We start from the raw sequence: 23007 nt of genomic DNA, 5'->3' as shown, positions 1-23007 counted from the left end.
CTGAATAATATCTGCAGTAAATGATGATGACACTTGCCTTTCTACTACATTTCAGTTTCCAGAGCACTTTTACATATTGCAGTCTATTTTCACTCCAGTAGTAGACAGTGCAGGATTTATGATCATTTTAGAGCTGGGGACACTAAGCCCCTGAGCAGGGGACTCAGAAAGTCACACAACCAATTAGTAGATCTGAAACCAGAGCTTCCAGTTCTTAACTTTATGTTCTGTGCTCTCAATGAGGCATCACAGTTGAGAAGGAATCCTTGAAGGGTCCAAGAATTGCATTCTCAATCCTGAGTTTGAAAAAGTTCTTGCTACAGTTCTTTCTAACACTATGTGCACTGCATTTTCCCATAATAGCATTCAGAAATATTATATCCACTGGTGGGGTTTTCAGATGCCTCATCATCTATTACAATAGTTCATCTCCAGTTTGGTATTGCCTTTTGTCAGATAGTTGTTTAGGTTTCAAGTTCAAGGCCGAACACCCAGGGAAAGCAACTATTGCACATGTATGCTGGAGAAAGCAGAATGGAGAAGGCAGTGAAGCAGAATCTGAGAGACAAAGTCTGCCTTTAAACCTCCACCAGCTGAAATTTCTCTGAATTTCTCTAAATTCAGGAATGAAAAGCAAACATGGTAGCTATAACATATACTTTAAATGCCCCAAATGGAGGCTTGCTGGAGTTTGCAGTGGGTGAGCTCTTGCTTATATTAAATCCTATCCAATTAAGATTTTCTTGGGAAACTGTTTTCACACACTTTAAACCACTAGTATGACTATAAGTTCCCTTTTCATAAAACCAAAATAGCAGTTTAAAAAAGTAGCAGAATAATATTTAAAATTTTAAATATCTGTGGGGCACCTGGGTGGCTCAGTTGCAGAATCGGCTCAGGTCATGATCTCATGGTTCGTGAGCTTGAGCCCCGCGTCGGGCTCTGTGCTGACAGCTCAGATCCTGGAGCCTGTTTCAGATTCTGTGTCTCCCTCTCTTTCTGCCCTTTCCTTGCTCGTACTCTGTGTCTCTGTCTCTCAAAAATAAAGAAACATTAAAAAAATACAAAATAAAAATTTAAATATCCCTATAGACCCCATATGTGATTAAACAAATCTCCATAGTGTCTTCTGAGGCTGTTTTCTCTATCACGGTTAAAATCAATTACCCAAGTTTATACGTAAGACCAATATTTTCAGGAATTCACATACTGAATTCCTTAGGACATGATATAAGGAACAGCTGCCACCTTAACATTTCGCTCCATCCTCAATGAGCACATCTTAAAAGACAGCTTGACTTAATGCCATGAAACCTGAGTAACCTGGCTCATGGCAACATGAGAAAAAAATCTTTGGGATGTGGAAACAGATGTCCTTAACATTTTTCAGGATGTGACATCACCTTCTGCCGTGGTATATGCAATTCTGCTCAGTAGGTTTAAAAATAATTTTCACGTGAATTTAAATACCAGCCTGAACTTAGTTTTAATTATCATTCCATTCAGATGGCTCTAAGGAAAGCCTATGTTTCTTTAGAATTTCCTTTTGTTCCTGCTGTGCGGTGTATAGAAACTTATGGTAATTAAAAGCTATTCCTAGCTGAGGCAGTTTAACCTTTTAAATCACTAGTTTCTGCTCCTTTCTGATCAGGAGAAATGTTTTGGCAACACATCACATTTCAGCTTTGCAAAACCAAGAGAGAATGGGAAGCCAAAGCAAAAAAACATGTCCTCAGTGCCCACGGTCGGTCTGTCTCCGGGCTCACCCTCATCAGACAGGGTGTGCAGTGAGCCTCCACATGCACATCAACTGAGCCAAAAATGCTGCTGCATGAACAAAACAGGGCTGGCCAGCCAGGCACGAATGGCCTAAGACACTGCACACAGGGTAACAGCTGGGGAATACTTGAAAACTGTAGGAATGAGTGAAATATCCCAGAGACGAAGGAAGTAAATTGAAGCAGAAATAACTCAGTTCAGAGTCCAAGTCAGAGTCACAAATCACAGCAGTCAGTTATCAGATCACTTGACTGGTGTTAGCAGGTAGAAAGATAAATGCTCCTAGACCTACTTTGAACCACAAATTCGTTGCACAGTCTACTGACTATAATGTAATGTGGGAAGATCACGCTTCCTCCTGGGATTGCAGATCCTAGAGACCCCTACGAGTACCCCCCTAGTTATTTTGGGGAATTCCCAGGGACTTGATCAAACATTGCAGATGATTGCCATTTTCTTCCTCTTCTGCTCTGATGGAGCTCGGTGACATTTTCAGCTGCTGCCTCCATTCCATACAGGTGATCCCCTACAGTGGGTCCCTCACATGTCCCCAGACACCGAAGTCCCTGCACTGTGCCCACCAGGACTCCTTCAGGCTGCCACTTGCTCATTGCAGTTCCCTTTCCTCCAGGACCGCTGACAGACTTCCTCTATTGAATCTTCAAGATGTAAAAGTAACACTCCTCTTAGGACAACAGATTTTGTGTAAAAGTAATGGGAATGGCAGCCATTTTTAAAAGTTACATTTATTTTAATTTATTAAAATAAGGGAATCTGTGAGAAAATCCATTAACATACTATTTTATCACTCTTATTTTATCTGATGCTCTCCTTTATCTCTTCTTTTACTCTGTGCTCATCATCCATGCCCCTCCTCCTGTACTTGATCCATTGCCTTAAGCCTCCTATATTTTTATACATACTCATGACAGTCATCTACAATTATATATTATCTTAAATACAAAAAGAACACACATACATATATAAAGGCATTTTTCATTAGTAGTTCGGTTTTAATGAAATTATATTATATACTATTTTGGCATTCACTGTTCTCAATTATGCAGTCCCTCCTTAATCTTCGGAGTCTGTTTTTAGAGCTCCCATTAGTTAGAAACACCAGAATTTTTTCACACACTTCACTACTGATAGGCATTCACCTGGTTTATAATTTTTCATTATTTGAGCAGTGCTCAAACATCCTTTTCCATATATCCTCAAGTATAAGCGTTTTACCTCTAAGGGGTTAATAACCAGGAGTAACATTGCTAAATCAAAATGTGCACTTATTTTCCACTTTAATAAATCCTGGCGGATTTTTTTTTAAGTTGTAAAATTTCTCATTAAATCAGCAGTGCATGAGAGTACACTTTTTCCCACCTCCCTGCCAGCAATGGTCTTTATAATTTGGGCCAGTTTATTAGTAAACATTGATGATCACATTGCTATTCTAATTTTGTGTTTCCAAGAATATACAATTAGAACATTTTGAAATGTTTCTTGGACATTTGGATGTATTCTTCTGAGGACTACCTCTTCAAATATGCTTTTCTAAACTTGAAGGAACTTTTAAAATAATATAGGGATTAATCCACCAATCTCTGACTTGCATATAGCTTCCCATATCTACTTTTTCTGTCTTGTTTATGCCATATATCCTTATGTAAAATGTGTAGTGGATTTCCATATAGCCAATGTCAAGTTTATGGACTCCCATTCTTAAGAAAACCTTCCCTACTTCCTGCCTCTAGATTATATAGTCTTTTACACTATCTTGCAAGAGCTTTAATACAGCTTAGTTTCTATATTTAATTACATTAATCTAAGAAAAATGTATTTTTATACATATAATATGATATGGCTGTACTATTATTTTCATCCAGATGGGCTGTTATTTAACCAATATGTTTTGTATTAAATACTCTACTCTTTACCTGCTGACTTAAACCATCTGTCTCATAGAGTTAATTATCACTTTCCTGGAATCTGCCCTTGGATTTGATATTCTGTCTCACTTCTCTATTTGTCCATTCCTATGATCAAACCACATAGATTTGACTGCAGTAGCTTTATGTTTTGTTTTAATGCCTCATCAGGCAAGTCTTACATTTTTAAAAATGTCCTTGGCTATTCTTGGATATTGATTTAGTAAAGAAACTTTTAAGATCATTTTATCCAATCCCCAAAATCCCTCTCCATAAAAATACTTGATATTTTATTTGCGATTATATTGAATTTATAAGTTGAATTTGGATCAATTTCTATTTTATGGTAATTATATTATCTTCTAACACAAGTAAGTTTTCCTATTGGTAAAGAGCTTATTTTACAGTCTTCTATAAGATTTTATACTTTTCTATGTAACTTAAGCTATAAAATAAGGATGCTATTGATTTTTATTTTGATCTCATAACCAGCCAACTTACCAAATCATATTTGGTCTTTATTTACTAAAGTCTCTTGGGCTTTCTAGGTATTTTAATAATCAATAGATAAATAGTTTTGCTGCTTGTCTTCCAAATTTTACGTGAAAAATGTAATTTTCTCATTGTATTTTCTACAGTCTCCAAAAAGATGCTGAATAATAATGATGATAGTGGTTGATTACGTGTCTCATCGAAATGATTTTAGCATTTCATTGTTTGAACATTTGTATTGTCTTATTTGGATAGATTTTTATTATATTCTATAATGTAATCTATTTGATTTTTATTAGACATGGGCACAAGATTTATTAAATGCATCGTTAGCATCCATTGACAGAATCAAGTAAGTTTTCTCCTTTAGTTAAAAAAATGGATTATGTTGATAGATGTTCTGATATTGAGCCACTTTTGCTTTCCAGAATGTATGTTTCTCTTTCCACACAGATGAATTCTGCTGAATACTATTTCAATTATAATTTATGTACCTATATTTCTAATTAAAATTTGGGTACAGCTTTTATTTTTTTAAACATTCATCAGGTTTTGGTGTTAAGGTGTCCCACATGTACATAGGTTGTATTCCTGGGCCACACCTCACTGTCTACATTTTTGTTACCTTATAATTAGGAATCAGAGAGCTTCCTAAAACTTCTGGGCAACCCCCATCCAATTAGATTTATATTGACATGACTAAATTCCAGTTTGCGGACTCAACAGGCTCAAAATAGAATTACCCTGCAACTCCCCCAACCACTCTTTCCAGTGATATTTCATTATGCTTAAAAAGAAAAATGTTCCCTATTGAAAAACTTATGAGAGTAAAAAATTCAAAGCCATTCTCGAATGTTCAGTGAAGAATAAGACTAGGAGTCCATTAGGAAACACAGGGTAAATTATGCTCCTCTACATTTGTGATTAACATTAATTAAGTTTCCCAGCTTTGAAAAGAGAATGAGAAATGACCTTACATCATTATTTCTATTTTTAAATGTTTACTTATTTATTTTTGAGAAAGGGCACAAGTGGGAGAGGGGCAGAGAAAAAGAAGAAGACATAGGATCTGAAGCAGGCTCCAGGCTCTGAGCTGTCAGTGCAAAACCCGCCTTGGGGCCTGAACCCATGAATTACATCATGACCTGAGCTGAAGTCAGAAGCTTAACCGACTGAGCCACCCAGGCAACCCATCATCATTTCTATTTTAATTGAAAAAAAAGGCAAATTAATTCTAGGCATTAGAGAGAGAGAGAGAGAGAGAGAGAGAGAGAGAGAGAGAGAGAGAGAGAGTGTGTTTTAAGCTATGTTAAACAATGTTTCTATAACACATATTTGTAGACAGCTAAGTGAAAATATTCAAAGTACAGTTCTGCTGATCTCCATGAAATAAGAATGTGGCCACCTCACAGTCAAGCACCGACTCTACTAAGGCCAAAAGGTTTTGTAAGAGACTTGCTTTGCTTCATGAGCAAATTCATTTTCTTATTTCAAATAAGACTGTCAAATAGCTAGTTTGTCTCTAGGCAAACATTATTTTCTTAGGAAAAGTAAGGAAGTATTGAATACCCTTTCCTTTTTGTGGGAGCCCAAGCGAAAACAAAAACAAGAAAACAAACAAAAACCCTGAACAAATGACACAGAGCAAGTACTGTGTGAATGAAGCCAGTAACACAGAGAAAGAACAGGAATGAAAGAGGAAAGGAGAAACAAGGTAAAACGCCTCATAGACTGTAATGCACTGAATATGTAAACTACAGAGGAGGGGAAAAAAGAGATGGAAATAGAAATTTAGAGACAGTGGCATAAATGCTAAAGAAAAGAACCTAAGTATATAGCACTTACGCTTCAGGTTAAGATGCAAAAATTCGCAAGAGACTGTCACTCCTATAGTAACATCCAGAAATCAGATACACTACCAAATCAGTTTCTGTTAAACCCATCAGAAAACTGAGGGTGTAAATAAACCAAATGGAATGAACTCCAGGGAATGACAGACCCTTCCTGGAGGAAGACATACCCATGGCTGGTATTATTCCTGGCTGAGCAGCAGGAAGAGGACCACCTTCTGTAGAAACCAGCTGGACTTGTAATAAACTTTTCATGAGCACAGGGTACCTGGCACGAGAGATGTGAGCCCTGAGGAGCCCTGGTCATCGCATGAATGAGTCTTGCCCACTCACCTGCTCCTTCCCATGGGACATCACATACTAGGAGGATACTTCAATGTATAGGAGAGCTGAGAGATTCACCATGGGGCTGCACAGGGCTTTTTCCAATGCGAGGCAGAAGAGCAGAGGCTGATTTCCCCATGCACTAGGTGGAAGCTTGAGAGAGGGGAGTTTGCTGCCAAGTGAAAAAAATTGCCTCCAGGAATCTAAGGTTGGCTTAACTTAAAGAAATGAATTAATGTCTTCATTACATTAACAGAATAAGTAAGACAAACATTCAAGCATCTCAATATACACCAAAAGAGCCAGGTGACTAAATTCAACACTACTTAGGATAAAAACTCACAGAAAACTACTGATAGAGATAAATTCCTCAATCTGATAAAAGACATCTATGAAGAGCCTACAGTTAAGATCATATTTAACGATGAAATACTGAACACTTCTTCCTTAAGTTTGGAAACAAAACCAAGATTTCCACTGTCACCACTTCTATGGATATGACACTGAAAGTCCTATGGCACCTAGCTAGTGCAGTAAGGAAAGATAAAATGCACTTTGACTGGAAAAGGAAACATAAGTTTTTCATTATTCTCAGGTAACATGATTATATATTTACAAAACCCTATGGAATTTTTTAAAAATGCTGTAGAACTAACGTGTGAATTTTAGTAAGACCGCAGGATACAAGGTCAATATGCAAAAAGCAATTGTTTTTCTGCCTACTAACAAACAGGAGTTTAAAACTATATATTTTTTAATGTTTATTTATTTAAAATTTTTTCCCAATGTTTTTATTTTTGAGAGAGACAGAGTGTGAGCGGGGGAGGAGCAGAGAGACGGGAGACACAGAATCCGAAGCAGGCTCCAGGCTCTGAGCTGTCAGCACAGAGTCCAACGTGAGGCTTGAACCCACCAACTTGAGAACATGACCTGAGCTGAAGTCAGATGCTTCACTGACTGAGCCACCCAGGCACCCCAATGTTTATTTATTTTAAGAGAGAATGAGAAGGAGGGGCAGAAAGAGAGGGAGGGAGAGAGAATGAATCCCAAACAGGTTCCATACTGTCAGCACAGAACCTGATGCAGGCTCAGTCCCACATACCATGAGATCATGACCTGAGCTGAAATCAAGAGTCAGATGCTTAATCAACTGAGCCACCCAGGCACCCCTAAACCTGTATTTAAAAAAATACCTTATATGTTATCATGAAAAACGATTAAATGTACCTAGAAATAAGCCTTCAAATATATTATGACCACACAAATATGATCTGAACACAAATGTATTCCTGATAAAATTTAAATGCCTAAATAAATAAAGTGATATACCTAGCATATTTAAAGATTAATAAACTCCATATTGTTAAGATGTCCATTCCCTGTAGATTCAACACAATTCCAATCAAAGTCCCAACAGGCTCACTGAAGAAACTGACAAGTTGTTTTCAAATTTATGTGTAAAAACTAAGGCCCTAGAATAGGCAAAGCAAAAACAAAAATCTTGATAAAAAGCACAAATCTGGCAGGACTTATGATAAAGCTACAATCTTTGTGTTATTGTCATGATGCTAGATAAAAAGATCAATGGAAGAAAGGAGATCATTGAAAAATAGACCTACATCTATCAGTAGACAACTGAATTTCTTCTAGTCAATACACCAACTAAATTTAGTGAATACAAACGTATTTTTGACAAACTGCTTCAATAACTAGATATCCTCATGGGGAAGATAACTTTGATCCCTATCTCATTCCTCAATGTAAAGGTTAGAATGATACAACATTCTGAAGGAAGACACTGGAGAATATTCTCATGACCTGAAGTATAATAATCTTTGGGAGTGCAAAAAACACTGACTATGGATGAAAAGATTGATGAACTGAACTCACTCAAAATTTAAAATCCCTGAATAACAAAATACATCATTAGGAAAATTATAAGGCAAGCCAAAGGGAGGAGAGGGCACTTGTAATACCTATATTAATAAAACCACTTACATCTACATATATGAAAAGTTCTTATATATCAACAATAAAAAGAAAGCCCTTGTTTTTAAAAAAGGGAAAAGACTTGAACAGAAATGATGAATGGCCAATAAGCAAATGAAAAGGTAAAGAATCAATCATCAGGAAAACCCAAATTAATACCCATTAAGATACCACTTCATACTCCCTAGTAGGCTAAATTAAAATGACTGACAACATCATTGTTGGTGGAGTTAACTGGAGCTCTCATACAGAATTATGAGTAGGAGAATAAAGCCATACAATAACTTTGGAGAACAATTTGGGAGTTTCTAGAAAGGTTAAACAAGCATCTGCACTATGATTTAACAATTTTAACTCCTCAGTATTTACCTCCCAAAATAACAACAAATAATCCACACAAATACTTGTACTCAAATGTTCATAGACATTTTATTCATTGTTGTCAAAAGCTGTAAGTAATTAAATGTCCATCAGTAAGAGAATGAACAGATTGGGGAACCACTACAGCATAATGCCATTCAGTAATAATACCACTCAGCAACATAAATGAATCTCAAAAACACGTTGAACAGAAGATACCAGGCACACGATAACACATATTATATGATTTTATGCACATAAATCTCAACAAGCAAAACAAATATATGGTGATACATATGGGAAAGTTGTTGCCTCAGAGTATGTGAGGTGGTAGTTGACCAGAATGAGACACAAAAGGACTTTTTGGAATGATGGAAATGCTCTGTATCTTGCATTTGCATAGGTTATGTGGCCATATGCAACTGTCAAAGTCATTGAACTGAACACTTTATAGCTGTCCATTTTATTACATATAAATTATACTTCATTAAAATATAAATATGTTCTTTGTAAATATGTACCATTTATCAACGGGTAGAAAGACAGTGAAGTTTTATTCGAAGGACGGAAATATTTTAGAACCCTGAACTACCTGTATATTACGGAATCGGAATCAGTAACTCCCCTTGCAAATTAGGTTACAATGGAGACAGGAGCCTTGCAAAAGTCGAAGTCTGACTGAACCAGCAAGTACAGAGAACCTTGTAGTACACACAAAAGAAAGGAGAAAACAAGGCCAGGTGGACAAAAGCAAAAGTTTAAGACATAAACTTAGTCACTTCACTACAGGTAATGAAAGCTGTTTTTTCATGATTAGTTGGCCACTTCATTATAAAATTTATTCATACATCTGCAATTAGTTATACGTGCTTAATCTAAGTGCTTAAAAAATTTGGATATTTTACCCCCTATATTGACATATTAACATTTGTTTCTCAATTAATCAATTTTGAAGACCCAAATAAAGAATGCTTTTAAAGCACCAGCTGAAGTAAAAATACCATCACATGGGAGTGAAAATGAGGGCAATGTTAACAACATACGTACACTTGAGAAAAGATAGGATCTTTGACTTGGCCTACTTAAGTTTTCAGAATCTCAATTTCTTCATCTTTAAAATGGACGCGGTGATACTTCCCTCAAAGAATTTTTTGGAGATGAAAGAAGAAACCATACATATTAACCACAGTGCTTGGTATGTACTTAGTGATCAATATCAATTTCTTTTTCCTTACCAGCTGTACTATATCTTCTATGGAAGACAGAGAAGAAGGCCAGCTTATAGAATTTGTATCTCAATAAGTATAATTATGCCTAACCTTCTAAAAGTCAGTGTAGAAAATCAAGCCAAGTCAAAGTATGCTAAATGTAAATTATTTTCTTTTCCATAGAAAAACACACACACACAAAAAACTTAACTAGACACTTCTGTATAGGTAACTGCACTGGAAGTGAACTTCTTTGGACGTAGAACTCACACAGTGCAATACACTTACATCTAATCTTGATAAGGTCACCTTTTCTGAAAGGTACAAATGAAGGGTTGTTAGTAACTGCCAGTAAAAAATGTCTTAGGGCATATATCCTTACCTGAGAAAAATGTTCAGTATGGACACAGGACTTTGTCCTATAAACTGAATATCTAATAAGTTGGGGGATACAGCAAACATTTACTCTAACAACAAAAGGAATGAAGCAATTTGCACTCTTGCAAAATACATAGAAATTCACATTTCTACCATGAGCAAAATACATAGAAATTCACATTTCTACCATGAGCAAAACCAATTCTGTGACCTAATCATGTGTTTGCAAATTGATCGCTGTCCTCAACTCCATGTTGAAAGAGCCTTGTTCAGTGTCCTCCAAAACACCAGTTTTGGAAAGAAGAGGAAAAAGGCAAAGTTTGTTGGTGACGTTGTTTTCTTATGTAAATGTCACCTTCTTCTGAGTTTTTTCTGTAACATACGAAAGACCCAGATTCTCAGCCTGATTCCCTAGGGCTAAACACTGTAATACCATGCTAAAAATAATTTTGTCTCTGTTGTTTCAGTTTCTAGGAAGTTTAAAATAAAGCATACAACCAGCATACATCCAGAAGACATGAGTTTCACTATTAGAATTTGGCTTCTACTCTTCTTGACAAATTTTAAGCTTTGAAGTCCCCACCCAACAGCTGGATACTAGAGAGCCCATTCTGAGAAAAAAGGTAATTTCCTCATGGTGAGGAAAGTAATAAAAAAGTTCATTCTAATTTTATATTGGGGCTTATTTATTTATTTTGAGAGAGACAGAGAGAAAGAGAGCCTGCGTGTGAGTGGAGAAAGGGCAGAAAGAGAAGGAGAGAGAGAATCCCAAACAGGCTCCATGTTCAGCACAGAGCCCAACACAAGGCTTGATCGCACAACCTTGAGGTCACAACCTAAGACAAGATCAAGAGTCAGATGTGACTGAGCCATCCAGGTGCCCCAGTCACTTTAATTTTAATAATGACCCTATCATCCAACCATAACCTACCTTCCTACCTGCCAAGCATTATCCATCCATCTGCCACAGTGAAGAGATTTACTGCAGTGAATGGGGAGGATGAAGAATGTAGCAGGAGGAAACAACAGTTTTCTGAATCAACAGACTCTTCTCATTCATTATAATGATTAATTACATTTCTGCTGAAGTTACTAAGTAAGGTAATCAATCTTAGGTCCAATGTTTAGAGGAATACAAGAACAACGACTAGTTAGATAATAGTCATATCAAGGGCACAGATGAAAGATTATCATTTCTCTTTAAAAATATCTAATATTAATAGGTATGTCAATGAATATGAAATGGCAAAGTAACAAATTTATTTGACTGATGAACTCCAAGTAATGATAAACTCAATAGGAAAGGGCAAGTACCTTAGTCATCTAACTCAACTAATTAGTATTCAGTTGGTAGAAGATCTCACTGTTCTGGGTCAGCCTGACATGATCAATGATTTGCTAAGATCAAATATTTAAACTACTTTTAAATACAAGCACATAATTCATTAATTTTCTAAAACACAAACATATTTTCTCATTTCATAGGTCTTCAAAGTATTATGATCTTAAATTTTTTAAGTTGTTAAGTGCTTATAATTACGAATTGTACTTCAAAACCACTTCCTGCTTCCTCTTCCCACCCTCCCCCACCCCAACCCAAAGAAAATCTTAAGAAATGAGCGGAAAAAAAACTTCCAGGATAAAGACTATATGTCCATGGGGATTATTAGCATATTAATAAACTGTGTTTCTATTTACACTTCCATATCCAGAACCAATTGTTAGTTATTTTAAAGGAGAGGTTATGCTTTAATTAACAGCTCTTAAGAAATGCAACCAGCTTTCATTTACTAAGTGTGTTCAAATTTCACAAGTCGTATTTTACAGCAAGGATTCCAGTTCATCCAATACTTTTATGTGATGACACCTCTGATCAAGGAAGGAAGTCTTTAAAAGACCTTAAATAATTAGCTTCCAGAACAGAAGCCAACAAAAAGCATAATTAATGAGTAAGCGGATTATTGCTAAAGCATTAACATCCATGCACATTTTAAACGAGGGAGAGTGAAGGGGACAGAAACACCTTAGGTATTTAATATTTCTAACTCTGATATTTCTAAAGACTTCACAAACTCGAGAGTTTAGGGACAACATTTATTTCTGTAACATTGTGTTGCTGTCCCTCTGTCCTTTCCATATTCTCTCCTGTCTGTGCCTTGGGACTCCAGGAAGACCGAATTTGATCATGTGCCTGGAGGAACATAAAATCCCATAGTGGCTGCTTACTTTCCCATCATCCTAATCATTTGCCTACTTACTGTTCTCCTGCACAGCTGTATCTCCTCCTCCCTCTACCTACTTGAACCATAACCTAGGCGAGGGCTGAGTTTAAAGTGATGCTTTCCCCAGACTAGGTATGTGCGATTCCCAAGGTCCAGCAGCGCCCTTTAGCTTCAACAGGAATTCTCCTGGTCCCTAAAGGCCTCGCTGCCTTCCAAGTGTTCCCTGGCATGCGCTTCACTATTGATCATCACACTGCCATAGCTCCCCTGCCTTGAAAACAGACAAAAATTCATGTTGACCTGAGGGATTTAAAGAAGAGGGCTCCTCTGAAGCCATCTCTTCCCCAACAGGATTCTCTTCCGTCCAGTAATTCTCAGAGTGGCCTCTAGAGGTAGTGCCTGGGTACTTCACTATCTAACCTGGCAGTCTGATACCAAGGGGAAGAGAAGTCAGACCCTTGGGAAGACTGAAGCATTTAGGACAAAAGATCATTGGAACTTTACCTGACCTTCACACACAGAGGCCTATTAAACCATCTGCCTAGTACTTCTTGTTATTTTGGCACCAGGAACAACTTCAGGAAAATAGGAGGGAGTTTCTCTCTACTTAGTATGTATAAAAAGAAATTGTGAAATTAGAGCGCTTTATCAACCTCCTGTTTTAGAATAATTAAATACTTTAGAATAATTAGATATTCCTTAAAACAACAACAGAGATGTTAACCAAGAGATGAAGCCAGCCTTCCCAAAAAAGAGAAAAGTCTGTCCTGAAAGCTTTTGCTCCTAACCAATTGCCGGTCTGGCACTAAGCCAAGTGAACCGGAGTGGGGGAAGCAGCAGGAAACTATAAACATAAGGCGAGCATAAGCACAACATAAATACCCTCTTTGAAAAATGCCCAGTTTTATCCAAAACCCAGTAATTTGGAAAAGCACAACTTCTTTTCCCAAAGGAAAAAGCAGTATAAGTACTTACAGTGTCATGAGACTTATCCTTGACATCATAGACTGTTAGCTTTATTTTGGTCTCCTCATAAATGGGATACTCCGATGGGAATGTGACACCAGTCAAAAACAGTGGGTCTCTTGTTCCCTGTAACAGCAGCAGCAGACAACTTTGATTCAATAAAGCAGCAACTGCAGCCGGCAGCATGCAGTGACACATGAGAGTGCAGAAAGTGTGTCTGAGTCTATTTGTTTTTCTAGGAAATAGTTCTGTTGGAAGAGAGATCTGGATTGCCAAATGATGCTCATGGGCGACAGGAGGCCTAGGGCCCCAGATACCGATATAGCAGTTGATAGTAAACGGTACTACATCAGTGTCAGAGCTGCTAATAGTCTGGAAAAACAACTTATTTTCATTATATGCAGAACCCTTCTTTAGGGTCAGTTGTCAGTCCACCTGGAATACATTTAATGGATTTAACATGGACTTTATACAAAAATCTAAGATATTGACTGATCAAATTAAAATGAAGCTATTTTCTCATAAAATACCATTTACTTCCTTTCTGTAATGATTCAGCTGAAAGCTATGCTTTGATAATGTCCATTTGTTTTGAGATGTTCAGCTGTTTTCTTTTTTTCAGACCAATTTGAAAACTAATGAAAGAAACTTCATATGGTGGATTTGAGGCTATAAAATTACTAGCTCAGGATACACCACACAGGATATATTTCAATGCCTCAGAATTCATTTTTAGAGAGCTGACATCCAACATTAAGTTTGACATCTATATTTAAATATGTGTATTGCCAAATATCATTGAGATGTTTGCTACGATTCTGTAAACCAGATCTCTGTGAGCTTCTAAAAGCTCAAGTTATTCACTTATTCATTCATTCTTTCTCCTTGTATTCAACAAACACTACTTCTTGTTAGAAGCTCTGCGTTAGACACATTAGAAAAACATAGCCCCAAATAGCTATGGATGTTCAAACATAAACATCTGAAATGTGTCAAAAAATTTCTTTTAAGTTTCGGCAATGTTGTAAAAATAATTAAATTGGAACAATACTTAAATTTTTTTCATAGAATGAACAATTTTATAATTTAAGTCAAGTTTTTGTTATACGAATGAGGCTATTTTTGTTAATTCAACTACAGCATTGACTACGAATTATATCAGCATTGGAACCTAAAGTTTCCAAAGGGAAGATTCAAGGTTCTGTGCAGGATCTGGATCATTCCCATTAGAGAAATGAGTAGAGTTCAGTCTGAATCATTTATTCCAGCAGCCAGGCACGGGTCAGCATTGAGAAAACCCGGTCTGGGGTAGGCTCCTTAGTTCCTTAGAGAGAAATTCCTCATTCAAAACAGACAGGGCTTACAAGTCTGAAAAAAAAAATCATGCAGAGCTAAGGACTTTAAAGTACACTTTCTTTAGTCCCAGATATTCAAGTATTTCTTATTCACTAAGTTCATGAAATATGCGTGATGAGAACAAAATAATCAGAAGGGAAACACTTCCTCTTTTGAATCTAATCCAATACAATAACAAGTTTCCTGTCGACACATTTTGAATGTATATTAGTAACAATAAATGTAAATAGGAAATCTCTCATCTGATGAGTAATATTTACACCCTTCAGCTAGAAACTTTACAGTTTATGAAATTAATCATCTACCTTTCTTTGAAAAACATCATACTTTAAAAACACACACAAGTAGCAGAGAATATAAAGTTTCCATGGCCAAACTGAAGAACATAGGAAAAAACAGAAAGGGCAAAAACACTTAACTTCTGTGGGTACCTTATGACTCTCCTTTTTTCCCCAAAAAAAGTAAATATTCATTCAATTTAATTTAAAAATCTATTTTTTTTCCCTACTTGGTGTTCTATTTAAGGATTCAAAGTGGGATTTTTTTTTCTATTTACTAAAGAGGCATAAGGTCTTTTATGAAAAAAGGCAAGATCTTCTCTCATCTGTTTATGCTGGTAAGTTACCAATGCATGCTTAATAACCTCAGGTATGTTTTCTTAAATGACAGAGGGTAAGTAACATAGCATATCTAGAGGCCAGAAGCTGACTTATCTCAGCTGTTTGCTCAAATCCAGAGAGGCTGAGAGAGCGAGAGCAGAGCAGAGCAAAGCAGGCACACAGTGAGCTCACTCACCTCCACGATTTCCGTGCTTGAGTATCTTGTCAGACCCTGCTCCGCGGGGTGGATTACTGAGATCTGCACCAGTGTATTCAGCTTTCGATCACGAACAGGAGCCACAAGATCCTTGCATGCTGGCAATGACAGAGAAAAGAGAAAGAAAAGAAACTAACACCATGTCTCAGGGAAAACTTCTGTCTGAGTTGAAGTAACTTAGCGACAGCTCTGAATGAAATCTCCTGGGACGCAGGCTGATTTTTTTTTTTCTTTTTTTTACAGAGGAAGTCCCTTGGAAGTACCTTACAGAAATAGGAAGTCACGTGTTGCAGAGCTGAATTGAGAGTTCATTTCCACTGACCACATTTGCCGCTCCTGCTAGTCTGGACAGCCCTGGGATCGCAGCTCTAATGTGTGACTATGCACACACAGCTCAGGGACTCTAGGGACTTTAATTAGTCATTAAACCCTGGGCTTTAAATCATACTGCCGAACAAAGTAAGCTGAGCTGGGCTATATCCGGGAAACCTGACGCTGTTCCTTATCGACGTTGGCTGGATTGGTTCAAATGTACCAATGCGCCCTGGGTCCTTACCTGTCTATTGGCTAAAGGTGGCCTCCTACAATCATACACAGTTTCCCATAGAAACTGGAAAGAGGTGCTACACTGCCAGATCAGCACACCAGCCACAAGCCAGAGGCAGAGGAGGGGTTAAAAACACCTTCTGGCTGGGATACCAGCCAAGTCTGGGAAGCAGAAATGTGGAATAAGGATGGGTTAATTCTTGCCCAGGGGCAGCAAACTAAGAACTTTCCCTTGAGACACCAGGCTCAGATTACAGACTCTCATCACCATACCATATTTACCTGAATATCTTCTCCTCCCACATATCATCCCCACAACATGGGGAGGGGGGTGGAATCAAAACTACATTCCTTTTCAGCACGTCCACCATCTCTCACAGTGCTTTCTCCCCTGGCTCTGAAACAGTAGTTTCACCCCCTGGGGCTGGACGGCTAAGTAGGATGCAGAGGGTCCTCTCCAGAAGGGGTTCAAGTTATGCTCAGTTGGAGGCCCAAGGCTAGCTGGGGGAAACTGGGCTCCAGGTCCATGACGACTGTGTGCTGGGCTCTATACCATCCTTGCCCCGCACTTCTGACTGGTGCTGACTGGTACAGGAAGGCCCAGGAGGACGGATGCATTTAACCTATGTTGTGTCACTGCAGCAATTTACAGGACCTTCATCCACTGCGACAGAAGCACTACGGATTGAATCTGAAACTTGAAAGCGGAGGAAATTATAAACGTAATTATCACCTTCCAGTGGCTTACTGATCATCTGATTTATAGAAGCAGAATGGGATAGAGGAAAAAGCAGGAGCTTTGGAACCAAACAGGACTGATTTTCACCCAATTCTACCAGCACGGCAGTACTGGGCAAATTATTTGCCTTCTTAACTCTTCTTGCCAGACTTTGAGATTCTTTTGTTCCTGTATGGTATTTTGTCATGATGTTTCCTTACTTAAACCACCTCTATTTAAATGCCTCTATCAATACAGGAGAGGTCAGGAAAGCGTGTGTGGAAAATGTAATAGCTACAATTTAAGACCTCCCTGTTTTTGAAGCATTTTGTTCATTATCTTTTTATTTCTCAAAACAGAACTTGGACTTATTATTTCAGTATCACATATTAAAAACTAAAGGCTTAGAAATATTAATTGCTCACATTGACATTATATCATTCCCCATTCATTCCATTCTTTTAAAAAATTGTTTTTATTTTTATTTATTTATGGTTTTTTTACAAATAGTTTATTGTCAAATTAGTTTCCACATAACACCCAGTGCTCATCCCCACAAGTGCCCTCCTCCATGCCCGTCCCCCCGCCCCCACATCCATCAGTCCTCAGTTTTTGTCAGCATTCAAGAGTCTCTCATGGTTTGCCTCTCTCCCTTTCCCCCACCATTTCCCCCCTTCTTCTCCCCCTTGTTCCTCCGTCAAGTTCCTCCTAATCCTCCTATACGTGCAAACATATGATATTTATCCTTCATGGATGGACCTTGAGGGTGTTATGCCGAGCGAAATAAAAAAAAATTTTAATGTTTATTTATTCTTGAGGGGGGAGAGGGGCAGAGAGAGAGGGAGACACAGAATCCTAAGCAGGCTCCAGACTCTGAGCTGTCAGCGCAGAGCCCAATGCGGGGCTCAAACCCACGGGCTGTGAGATCATGACCTAAGCTGAGGTTGGATGCCTAACCAACAGAGCCACCCGGGTACCCCAGTTCCATTTCTTTTCTTGGCATCCTGAATTCCTCTCCTGTATAATGACACCTACCTTTGGAAGACCCACTACCATAATTCTTTACTGTCCAACCCAAGAGATCTGCAGTTTTAGGAAATACTGATGTGAGGTTTCAATGTCAACATATCTCCGGAAGGGGAAAAAAAAAAAAGCTAGATTTAAACTTTCTTGTTCTTTAGTGGTTACTTTGATCATTTCCTCTACTTGCCTTACAATCTATTTAACTTCATCACTCATTTGTTTGGTTATCTGTTCAGGGTGTCCAGCTTTCTCTCCATTTACTGATTGATGTTGACTACACCTGTCCTTGGATTTTAAAGCTGGAGTTTGTTTGCTTCAAACACATGCATCTTGCCCTCTTTCTGCTTGCAGCCTCATCTCTGCCTTATGAGCTTTTGACACCTTTGTTCAAAATGAGTTACTCCTTTTCAGATTTCTTATCAAGTTGACTGTGGGCTGTGGTTATTTCCCAGAAGTGAGCAGCTATTCTCCGTTTTATCAGAGAAACACTCAGACTTACTCCTAATAAAAACAGAGAAAGTCTTCATTAAACTGAAGTGTTCTTTCCAACCTAATTTGCAGATATCCCAATACCGAAGAAGTAAAAACAACAGTAATGGCACTTTGATTCCTTTATATTCCATATCTAAAAACAAGCACAAAAAAACAACTACTAATGTCATACCTTGGGCAGTACCTATCTCTTTTCTTCCCAAAAGCCCAGGGAATTTTCTGTTCCCTAATACTTATGCTGTAAGATATCATGGAAAGACCCGGAGACCAGGCAGAATTCCTGAGCTGTATTCCTAGATTCCTTGTTTTCTATTTCTGTGACATTAAGTCACAAACTCTTGAACACTTGATTTCTTCATCTGTTTACCTATCTCTTGGGGTCTAGTTGAGAAAGGCATTAGAGCCTTTTTATGAATGGATTTTTCTATGTAAAACTTATCAATATCATTATACTAATATTTACCAATATTCATATCAATATTTACCAATATTTAGTGTTTTCTCATTCTGTAAAATGGTTTTTTTATTGACTCAATCTTATTCACATAGCTCCTTGAAGGCTGTCACCAGGTCCAATATTTCCTTGTAAATACCAAGCCAGTAGGTGAGTCACTGTATTTCAGATCAGGAAACCCATACACACCATGCATCTATAGATCCTGAAACCGTCCCACTGGAGGGGTGATAAATGATGAATGATTGGAGTGCTTCATGGAGATATTACTCATTTGGCCACTATAAAGTTTAACCTGCATAGGAGTTATTTGATAGCCAATAAAGAAGCCTAAAAATTCTATTTGTCAATCTTCCAGACATACTTGCCACATCCCATTACCCAAACAAAACTCTGCTCTGCATACATGGCCTTACTTGACCTGTAAGACTAAAAGAGTGCATTAAGTTTTGCTTCTGTTGTTCTATTTTATTTCTTTAAGAATTTCTTGAATCAAATGCACAGTTAATGAATGTCTCTCTGCAATCACACACACACACACACACACACACATATATTTTTTTATTTCTTCCTTTTTATTGGTTTTGTTTTAGACTGCTATTTAAAAGTATTCCCAAAGTCCAGAAGAGTTTAAATACACAAGCTGCTACTAGGTTGGGATTCAAATGTGCTTATGTCCACTGAATAGACTGCTTTATTTTTTTACCAAAAAGGGAAAAAATAGCAATATAGAAGTAATGAGTAGCTTTTTTAAGAAAAAAAGCCTATAATTTGAAACTTGTCTTTATAAAAATAAAATAGCGTTGAGCTACTATTTTATGTTTCTGCTAACTTTGCTATAGTAATTAGCAACATGAGGGTTTACTTTCTATTGCCAGTGATTTGAATGAAACTGGCGTCCTCTGTTCCGATTTGTACAGGAGTCAGACAGCCCTCACTCTATGGTAGGGAATCCTCAGTAGAAGTGTAAGGATAAAAAATAATGGAGCATCAATATCTCAAGGGAGGGCTGGGCACTGAGCACTGGAAAGCCTATGCTGTGTTAGCAGAGGGAAACTCTATTTAAATTCATTGCCCAAAGAAATGAAAGCCCACTGTGGCTTGATCTGAGGATTTGTCCAGAGCTTGAAATCCCAGTCACTGTGTAGGCTAATGCTCTAAGAATCACACAACAAATATATCTGTGACTAGATTTGGCCTAAGGACCAGAAGTTTCTAACCTATGGTCTAGATGCTCAAAGCTACTAGTTGGATTCTTGAGACAGCACAAATCATTTTTGCTCCTGTAGTTCTAATATTTGAGGTTCCAGGAGTTAAGGGGGGCAGTGGTCTTCAGAGTTCTTGTTAAGTTAAATATTCTCTCTACCCAGAAATGGTTTTCATAAAATATCTATTTTTGTTTCATTCAGCCATCATTTCTAAATCATGTCAAGTCTCTTGAATCCATAGATTCTTTCCGTCATTCTAGCTAACTTTGGCTGGAAGACTAAAACTGTCTCTTGACTCTTCTATCAGAGAGTTCAGTCACAGCAATAACCATCTGACACAGAACACAACTGTTTGTTTAAGTGCCTTCGAATTCAACAGCATTGGCCAAATCCTAAGGTTCTAAGACCCGCATTGGATATGGAGTCCACAGATAAGCAAAGGCGCCTGCCACAGGATTTCACAAGAGGAGCGGCATGAGCCACAGGGCAGTGTGAATTCACAGTCAACTTCAAGCATCTACCCCTTTCCTCTTAAGAACTCTTTCTTCTTTGAAGTCAGGTCATTTTTCTTGCTTCACTCCATTTTATCTATTTTCTCGTCATTCACTATTACTGGCATCGAACAAAGTTTATCCTCTTTCCTTCAGAACAAAGCAACGGCCACAAGCAAAGGAGATGGGGGCAGGAGACTTTGACAAGAATTTCCACATCTCTATTTTCTGTTCTTACATTAGCAAAAAGAAAGTTAAGCTTAGAGGAGAAACCACACAGTATAACATATAGAATGTAGAGGAATAACTTTTTCACTTGAGATAAAGCTGTATTTGAAACCTGGATCTAGTCTAAGGAGTTATGTTACTTTGGATAAATTATTTCTTTGAGTCTCTATTTCCTAATCTGTAGAGTGGACTTAAAAGGACACATTTCATAGATTTGCTATAAATATTATATAAAACAATGTATGTAGAATGGTAGGCACATTAAATTATTATTACTAACATTAATATGAACGTAATTATGCATTGATGCAAAATTGGATTTTATCTATCCAATATTCTTATGGTAGTTATATGCTTGAGATATTCCAGGTTGGCCCTAATTTGGTATAACCTTATGGTTCTTCAGTAAAAGAATTTTATTAAATTTATAGCTGTGATTTTTTGGTACCTTCTTGTTTTCATATATATAAATAAAAATGTTTAAAATCCTTTTACTGGATTATTTGTTAATTTCAGAAATCATAGGTATCATTAAAATGTTTCCTTCTGTGAAATCAGATGTGGACACTGACACTCATTCATTTTACCTATGACTAGGAACTTCCAAATAAGAAGCAAAAATAACAGAAAGCCTTATTTTTTGTCTTCTGGGCAGAGGAGCTACATATAAATAGTCAACTCACCCTATAAGCAGGGATTTAGCTGGGAGGTTAGTGTTCCTTTATACAGAGAGTGATGGCTCACAAGGGAGGGATTATCTAATACCTGATATGTCCCAATGGATTATGGGAAGACTTGCTCTTCTGCTCTGTATACTTCCTTCATCAAAAAAGGAAGACTGCTGGGGCGCCTGGGTGGCTTATTCGGTTAAACGTCCGACTTTCGCTTGGGTCATGATCTCGCGGTTCGTGGGTTCGAGCTCCGCGTCGGGCTCTGTGCTGACTGCCAGCTCAGAGCCTGGAGCCTGTTTCAGTCTGTGACTCCCTCTCTCTTTGACCCTCCCCTGCTCACGCTGTCTCTCTCTCTCTCCTAGAAATAAATAAAACATTTAAAAAAAAAAAAAAGAAGAAGACTGCTAATGCTAATAAGTCTTCCTTTTCTTGCAATTAAATGTTATAGTTAGAACCCAATATAGCCTAATGGAAGCCTATCTTTTCCTCTGTTGAAATCTTACCTCTTGTACCCTCTACAGACTCTTCATAGTGAAAATGGAAGAGATAAATCCGTGCCACTCAAGGGCAAAAAAGGCCAGGGCACACAGGATGGGGGTATCTTGACTAGAAAGGCAGCCTTGTACAAACAGGGCTTTAGAGAAATAACCATCTGGCTTCTAGGCTCCCTCAATAGCACCATTCTTATCTTACTATGGCTAAGAGAATCAGCTACTTCCCCAAGGCTGTGGGAAAGACTCTTGAAGCCCAGAATACAGTGTTTTATTTACTTCTCAAATTTTTGTTTGGTCAGGTTTCTTAAAGTGTCACATACATATCTTTCTCCTCACATTCCAGAAAATTAGATGCCACTAATCCACTGGACGTGCCAATTTAGGTTATGTTTCCAGTCCAGAAAATTACTGTACTGCATTATATGTTTTCACAGTTACCATTATATACTAGTGACTAAATTTAGATTATATAAATTTATAACATACATTTAAAAATGTATGTACACTTAAAAAGCCTCAAAGCTCCTCTTTCTATTGCTTTGCCAGTATAATATGTATAACCTACTTTCCTGTTTTTACTCTCTTCTTCCTTTCTGTTCTTTATTCTTCCTTTCTCTCTGGAATTTTAAGAAAGAAATTTACTGAAGCTTAGGATACAGTTCAGACCACTTGAGTGAATTCAGAAGACAACACTGAGTTGTTCCCAGGGCACTGCATTCCATGATAATTCGATTGTGCACAGGAAAATGGCAGAATGCACAGTGTCCCTGATTTGGATTAATATCCACACATTGAGAATTTCCTGAACAGTTGGGAATTCTATATTCACTTATATTTTCCTAAGGCTACTCCTCAGGCAAATGTGGCTCTATATCATACTGATTGGCTTAATGGCTATTAATGTATACATTCTATGTGCATCCAGTATTTGTAAAATCTTTAAGAGTCTTTAATTCATTGACTCTAGCATCACATCTTGTCATCCCTGTTCATTTTAGTGTATTTTCACATAATAAA

The 23007-nt window shown here is 37.6% G+C and overlaps 1 protein-coding gene across 2 annotated transcripts in view; it reads right to left on the bottom strand.

Annotated features, from left to right (window-relative positions):
* The window catches only part of INPP4B (inositol polyphosphate-4-phosphatase type II B), a 367279-nt gene that overhangs the window by 325611 nt on the left and 18661 nt on the right, over positions 1-23007 (bottom strand). For both annotated transcript variants that reach the window (XM_077755934.1, XM_077755935.1), the window contains exons 2-3: positions 15645-15763; positions 13503-13619 (exon numbers count right to left, since the gene is read on the bottom strand). The gene's annotated coding sequence lies outside the window, so the exon portion shown is untranslated. The remainder of the gene's footprint in view (positions 1-13502; positions 13620-15644; positions 15764-23007) is intronic.

This window comes from Crocuta crocuta, unplaced genomic scaffold (assembly GCF_008692635.1).
Source record: "Crocuta crocuta isolate KB4526 unplaced genomic scaffold, BGI_CrCroc_1.0 scaffold112, whole genome shotgun sequence".
In the NCBI taxonomy this organism is placed as follows: Eukaryota; Metazoa; Chordata; class Mammalia; order Carnivora; family Hyaenidae; genus Crocuta; species Crocuta crocuta.
The sequence above is the reverse complement of the archived record's forward strand: the minus strand, read 5'-3'. Positions and strand labels throughout refer to the sequence as shown.